General features: G+C 40.5%; 1 non-coding gene across 1 annotated transcript; it reads left to right on the top strand.

Moving 5' to 3' along the window:
• Positions 1 to 3,418: 3,418 nt before the first annotated feature.
• LOC136455761 (small nucleolar RNA Z247) lies at positions 3,419 to 3,555 on the top strand. Its single transcript, XR_010759233.1, has one exon. It is a non-coding gene; the product is annotated as a small nucleolar RNA Z247 (small nucleolar RNA).
• Positions 3,556 to 7,994: the final 4,439 nt, after the last annotated feature.

The following is a 7,994-nucleotide window of genomic DNA, read 5'->3' as shown; positions in this document are numbered from 1 at the left end:
TTTACAAACCATGCCAACAAAAAAAAAAAACCCATGGAAAAGCCCGTGGGGCAACCCTGTAGCCATAGGAATGGAAAATTTACACGATTTTCACGCGAAATACACGTGTGGGGCTGCGGAGGATCAAACTCCTGATATCAAGGCTCGTGCTTACTTACTTACCACTATGCCTCAGAGTCACTCGGGACCAAGTGGTTCATACATTCTTCTTTATTCACTTTGCCAAATATTATAATGCATATTTGAGACCCCTAAACAAATTCAAATGAAAAGGTTTGTACTACAAATTTTGTATTTTCTTTATTGAATGTTTTAATGCATATTTGAGACCCCTAAACTAATTTAGACAAAAAAAATTAAACTGAAAAGTTTTAGATCCTTCTAGTACAACAACTTTGGTTTAGACATTTATGAATTAAAGGATTTTTAAAAAAATAAAAAAAGCAAATCTAAAAAGTTAGAACAAAATTTTCGGTCACTAGAAAACTTTAAATGAAAACATTATCAGGTACAAAGTTACAAAATTCTTTGACTACAGCTTCAGTTCAGGTCGTTTTTTCCTCCAAGGTATTTTGAGAACTTTTCAAAAAAAATCAAAATCTGAAAACTTAAAACAAAATTTTTGGATACTAAATAGTTTCAAATGAAAAGGAACCAACTGCAAAATTGCAAATCCTTTTAGTGCTACAATTTTGGTTTAGATCATTTTTCCATCTAAGCTCATTTGAAAAGATAGAAAAAATAATTTTAAATTAAGAAAACTTAAAGCAAAATTATCGGGCCTTAGTAGTTTTAAACGTAAAATTAGTCAAGTACAGAGTTGTAGATACCTTTGAGTATTACGTGTTTGATATAAAGTTTGTTTTTATCCGACTTGATTTGAAAAAAATTATGAAATTTATTATGTTGCACACATTTCTAGATGTGGCTCAAAAGCTCAACCATTTCTAAAAACAGATTTACAAAGGTGAGCCGTCTCAGAAACCACTTTAATAGTGTCGTCTCTACTTAAAAATAAAGGTGTTTCTAGAAATTATTTTTGTAACAGTGAGATACACATTTATAGAGTTATTTAGGCCTATTTGGATCCACTAGCAGCTATTAGTTAGGTGTTAATAGTTCATAACTAATCTTAGGTAAGTAACTATTAGTTGCATACATATTATTAGCTAAGTATTGCTTGGATCCCCGAGCTAAAAGATTCATGTATTGATGGTTTTGTTTGCTGTTCACCTTTTAGAGTCTATTGGTCAATCACGAGGATAGAGATAGATAGATGTAAATGTATCTTTGCAATCGATATATTAGCTGGGTTGGAGCTGTTAGTGAGATAGTTGTTAGCTAAGTACCTAGCTAAAAATTAGTTGGCCTACAAGCTAGACTTATTCTGGATCACTCCAATTATTTTAGTAGCTAACTATTAGTTGGGAGTATCTAAATAAGACCTTAACCCTCAATCTGTCATGAACAAAACTGCACAAAACATAGGAGCTCGGTCTAGTCTCTCTACGGCATAAATTCATGTTAGACCAATAGAGCATCTTCAAGAACTTTGTATAATTTACTTGTTAAACCAATGACTTCAGCAAGTTAACAAAACAAGTAGCAAACTTAATTTATCTCCTTGCCCTCTCCAATATTTTCTATATGAACTTAAAAACAAAAGGCCCACATGTTGTTTGGTGCGACAGTTCTAGGTCATCCACACGACACTTTTGTCACTCCGTCTATCACGAGTAGGATCAACAACTAATAAGGAGCCCTAACTAATCCAAACAGGGGATGAAGAAATTAGATAGTAAGGACCGAGAGCATGTGCATTCATGTAGAGATGGGTCATGGGCGAGAGATCGACTAGAGGAGATGAGGCCTCACAAAGTCACGAGAGAGAAGATAGATGTGACTATGCGAGGAAGAAATAAGGACAATATGGTCTTTCATGTATTTTTAATTACTAGATATATGCCCGTGCGTTGCACGGTGATCACCAATTTTGTATGTGCATATGTACATCAGATAGGTTCAAACTGAAGGTGAAGCCCGACAAAATGTACATGCTCTTGCTCATCAACGCTGCATTCAACAATGAGCTCTTCTTTCTCCATCCAAATGGTCATCGTCGTCGACGTCTACGCGCTCTAAGTCAAGCCCTTTACCGTGGACACCCTCTTCAACACGCAGGAGCAACGTTCAGCTCACCACCACACCAAGTCGACGTACCTGGCGTGAGCTACTACATGGAGTCGTGGTCGTACGTATGAACGCAAAGCAGGGTTCAAGTATGACGCGTGTGGCCACCATGCGGGGGGCTTCGGTGATGGCGTGTGCCCCTCACTTTTTGCCTAGAGCACTATGACTCCCATGATGGCGGCGTCAACATCATGTTCGGCACGCCGCCCGCACACCACCACGACCGCGCCACGGGGTACGTACTTGTTCACTCTGACGGCGGTGTACACCCAGGACGCCACGTCCAGTTCGATGGCGTTGCGGGGTAACTGTTCTCTCCGACGACGCCCAACCATCAGATGGACGGTGGTGGTGTGCACCTGGTACACCATGTCTAGTTCGACGGTGCTGCAGGATACCTATTGTTAAGAATATCCAATAGGATCACATGACCGCAATATTTGGTTGATTGATATCTCCTGAAGATTGGTTGTGCGCTCAGGCTTGGATTGTGGGTGAAGGCAAGTATCACGGCTTCGGTTAGATAGGATAGGTATCTCCTGATTGATGTAATCTTGTTTATGTAATCTATGTAATCTAGAGTTACCAAAGTAGTTAGCTTCTTCTTGTTGTATAAGTTGTACCGCCACGCCAGAGGCTCTTCCTGGCTATATTAACACAAAACCATGAGCCTGAGAGGGCATCATATTCCAACCATTTTCACATGATAATCAGAGCTAGGTTAGTCCACAATATTCTCGATGGCTTCCTCTTCCGCACTTCAACAATCGTTCTCTCTGATCGGTTGTCCCATCACCGAGAAGCTAGGCAAAGGGAATTTTCCCCTATGGAGCGCCTAGGTGCTGTCTGCTCTTCGCGGTGCGCAGATAGCGCACTATCTTGAGCCCAACATTGTGGTGCCGGCAAAGCAGATCCCCAAGGCGGCCGACAAGCCGATTGAGCTCATCCCCAACCCTGAGTATGAAACTTGGGTTGCGAAGGACCAGCAGATCGTTAACTATCTACTCTCCAATATCTCCAAGGAGATCTAGGTGCAAGTCTCCAATTACGCCTCATCGACCGAGATCTGGAAAGTGATCTCAGAGATGACGACTTCCCAGTCTCGGGGCCGTATCATCAACATGCGCATGGCGTTGGCCACAGCGCAGAAGGGCTCATCTACAATCGCTGACTACTTCAACAAGATGAAATGAAATCTCTTGCTGATGACATGGCGGCCGCCGGCAAACATCTTGAAGATGAAGAGATCATCTCCTATGTACTAGCCTAACTTGACATGGATTTTAATCTGATTGTCTCGGTTGTCGTGACGCGCATGGAGCGGCTATATTTGGGCGAGCTCTACACCCAGCTAGTGAGTTAGGAATAGCAGATGGATCTCCTACATGGTGGATCCGGTTCATCTGCTAACACGGCTACACGTGGAGGCTGTGGCGGTTTCAACCACGACGGTGGTGGCCGAGGACGTGGGCGCGGCCGCAACCGTGGCAACAACAACAACAGCGGGCGCCCCCGACAGAACTACAATGGCGATAAACCCATCTGCCAGCTCTACAGCAAGGAGGCCCACACCAGACTTCGTCGCTTCAAGCGTTTTGACGCTTCCTTTACCGGCCCACCAGAGCAATCCTAATCTACCTCCTCTATGTCATATGGGATCGACACCAACTGGTACACCAACACTGGTGCTGCCGACCACATCACGAGAGAGCTAGAGAAGCTCACCGTGAGGGACAAGTACCATGAAAACAACAAGGTTCATGCTGCTAATGGCGCAGGTATGAGAATCAATCAAATTGGTCGAAGTTTTGTTCGTACCCCAAATTAAAATCTTGTCCTAAACAATGTTCTTTATGTTCCTGAAGCTAACAAAAGCCTTGTATCTGTTCATCATCTTACATCTGATAACCATGCTTTTATTGAATACCATCCCAACTATTTTTTGATTAAGGACCAGGCGACGAAGAAAACCATCCTTAAAGGGGAATGTGAAGGCGGCCTCTACCTGTTAAAGTCTAGGTCGTCATCGAATAAAGGGGCATTTGGTGCTGTTAAGTCTCCTTCGTCCAGGTGACATAGTCATCTCGTCCACCCTTCTTTTGCAGTCGTTCAGCAAGTCCTTAACAAAAATAGTATTCCTTATGTTGTCGATTTGAATAAAGAAACTGTTTGCGATGCTTGTCAAAAGGGGAAAAATCATCAGCTACCCTATCCTAGATCCACGAGTATCTCATTGAGTCCCTTAGAACTTATGTTTTCTGATGTATGGGGTCCTGCGCCCACTTCTGTTGGCAAAAATAGTTATTACGTTAGCTTCATTGATGATTTCAGCAAGTTTACATGGATTTATTTGCTTCGTCATAAATCTAAAGTTTTTCAAAATCTTCATGAATTCCAAGCTATGGTTGAATGCCAATTTGATAGAAAAATTCTCGCTATGCAAACTGACTGGGGAGGGGAATATCAAAAGCTGAATGCCTTCTTTCAGCGCATTGGCATCTCGCATCATGTCTTATGCCCTTATGCACATCAACAAAATGGCTCTGCTAAACGCAAACATCGTCATATTGTTGAAGTAGGTCTCTTGCTTTTAGCCCATGCTTCTATGCCCTTAAAATTTTGGGATGAAGCTTTCATCACTGTCACCTATCTTATTAATAGACTCCCTAGTAAAATTATCAATAACCAAACTCCTCTTGAACGCCTGTTTCATCAAACACCAGACTACTCCTCTCTTCGTACTTTTGGCTGCGCATGCTGGCCGAATCTATGGCCTTATAACGCTCGCAAGTTATAATTTCACTCCAAATGTTGTGTCTTCCTAGGATACAGTAACATACACAAGGGGTTCAAGTGTCTGGATGTCAATAAAGGGCGTGTCTATATTTCCCGAGAAGTGGTCTTCGATGAACACATCTTCCCTTCGCCGAACTCCACCCAAACGTCGGTGCTTGATTACGATCTGAAGTTCTCCTCCTTCCTCCAACTTTGATAAATCCTTCACATGATTTTGGGACGACAATTCTTCAGATAATTTTGATAATGATTCCCTGCATACTAACCCTATGTCTAAGCGTGCAGCACATGAAAAAAATTCGGTGTCAAACGAACTAAATCTGGCTAGAAACGGGCGTCATTTCATGCTCCCCGAGTAATTTCCTATTTTGGCAGGAACAGGTGGCGATCTCCAGGCTGATTCACCTGCACCTTCCACTGCAGAGCCGATAGGATCGGTCTTGGATCCGACAGCATCAGCTCCTACGCTCGTGACGCACGCGTTAGCTCTACCGGTATCCTCTCTGCATGCGCCACCTGTCTCGAACTCGCCTAGTCTGGCTCCGTGGATGGGGGACAGGATATTTTGATCGGTGGTGGAGAATCTCCCTTGGGTCCACCGCTCGTCGGATCTTCTACGCCAGCCACAGATCAACCCACCGGATCTTCGCTCGTCGGATCTTTTGCGCTAGCCATAGATCAACCCGCCGTACCTTCTACATCGCCTGCAGCACCGGCTCTCCAGTGACCCACCACACGTCTACAACAAGATATACGCAAACAAAAAATTTACACTAATGGAACTATTTGATATGGTCAGTTAGCAGCCACCACTAAAGGTCCTATTGATTTGCAACATGCCTTAGTCGATAATAATTGAAAGCGTGCTATGGATGTTGAATTTGATGCATTGATCAGGAATAAAACTTGGCATCTAGTTACACCTCAAAAAGGTAAAAATGTGATAGATTGCAAGTGGGTCTATAAAATCAAAAGAAGATCAGATGGGAAAATTGATAGATATAAGGCATGCCTAGTAGCAAAGGGGTTCAAACAACGATATGGCATTGATTATGATGATACTTTTAGTCCTGTTGTGAAAGCAGCCATAATTCGTCTTGTGCTCTCTCTAGCTATGTCTAAGGATTGGTGTTTGAGGCAACTCGATGTTCAGAACGCTTTCTTGCATGGTTTCCTTAAAGAAGAGGTATACATGAAACAGCCGCCAGGTTATGAAGATAAGACCAAACCACATCACTTATGCAAACTTGACAGATCCCTGTATGGTTTAAAACAAGCACCACGGACCTAGTATTCTAGGTTGTGTGGTAAACTTCAGAGTCTAGGCTTTGTTTCCTCCAAAGCTGACACATCATTATTCTTTTATCGGGAAGGAAATCATGTCATCTTTATGCTTGTATATGTTGATGATATAATTGTGGCTAGTTCATCACAGGAAGTAGTGGATGCTCTTCTCCAAGATTTAGAGAAGGACTTTGCAATCAAAGATCTCGGAAACCTTCACTATTTTCTTGTCATACATGTTCAAAGAAAGAAATGTGAATTGCTTTTGACACAGGAACGATATGCTTCTGATATCCTCAAGAGAGTTAATATGCAGCTGTGTAAACCCGTCAAAATACCCCTTAATACTACCGAAAAGCTTTCAGTCACTAGTGGCACTCGGTTAGGAGTGGAGGACTCAACCAGATATAGGAGCATTGTTGGAGCTCTCCAGTATCTCACCCTCACACGACCAGATCTGTCTTTTTCGGTCAACAAAGTTTGTCAATTCCTTCACTCGCCGACGACCATTCATTGGGAAACTGTGAAGAGAATATTAAGATATGTACAAGGAACAATCGACCTAGGGTTAAAAATTAGAAAATCTAACTCTGTGCTTGTAAGTGCTATTTTAGATGCTGATTGATATGGATGAAAACGGATCGGATACGAACGGATATCACTCATATTATATTTGTTTTCATATTTCTGTTCGGATTCGGATTCGGACACGGATAGCGTTCGGATACATATATGAATACGGATTGACTCGGTTACGGATACGAATAATGAGTATTGAATACGGTATGAATCAGATTCGGAGAAGGTCAGATACAAATATCTATTCGGATATTGAGTAAAAACAGTATATATATATATATATATATATATATATATATATATATATCCAAGTGGGAACTTATATATGGGCCAGCTAGCTTAGCTAGGGTTATAGAGGATTGGGCCGTTTGGGCAAGAAGTAATATCTTGGTCAAATTCCAAAAATCACAATTCGAGAAAAAAAAACAAAAAATTATTGTTTGAGGTCCTAAACAAATTCAAATGAAAATGTTGTAATCAACAAAGTTTCATAACTTTTTGGGATCTAAAACTTTTATTTTGGTTGTTTCTCCATCTGAGATTCTGAGGTCGTTTGAAAAATCCAAATTTTAAATTTAAGAAATTCAAACATAGTTTTCCTTGACAAGATGATTTCAAATAAAAAAAGTTTTCAACTATAAAGTTTCATAAATTTCTGAGATCTACAACTTTTATTTTAGTCATTTGTTCATCCGACATAGTGGTAGTAACATTATTCACGAATCTCACACATCTCTCTTATTTTTAATGAAACTACAAGAGAGAGATGTAAATTTTGTGAACAATGTTACTACCACAATTTCGGATGAACAAATGACCAAAATAAAAGTTGTAGATCTTGATGAGTTTTACAACTTTTATGTTCATAACTTTTTCAGCTGAAGTCATTTAATATTTGAAAATGACGTTTGAAGTAGCTATTTTTTGAAATTCAAAATTCAAATAGATAGAATACAGTCACATGAAAAGATGAACACAATAATAGCTATAAGAACACAATAAATTGATAGAACATGATTTTAGAAAATTTTAGAAAAAAAATTTATCAAATTTGAAGTTAGTACGAGGAAGAAAAACTAGTTACAAGTTTTAGCCAAAGATTAAAAAGAGAAATAGGCGTTCTTTAACCATTTTAAAATTAAAAT

Source organism: Miscanthus floridulus, chromosome 5 (assembly GCF_019320115.1).
Source record: "Miscanthus floridulus cultivar M001 chromosome 5, ASM1932011v1, whole genome shotgun sequence".
In the NCBI taxonomy this organism is placed as follows: Eukaryota; Viridiplantae; Streptophyta; class Magnoliopsida; order Poales; family Poaceae; genus Miscanthus; species Miscanthus floridulus.
Note: the sequence above shows the minus strand (reverse complement) of the source record. Positions and strands in the feature narration are given on the sequence as shown.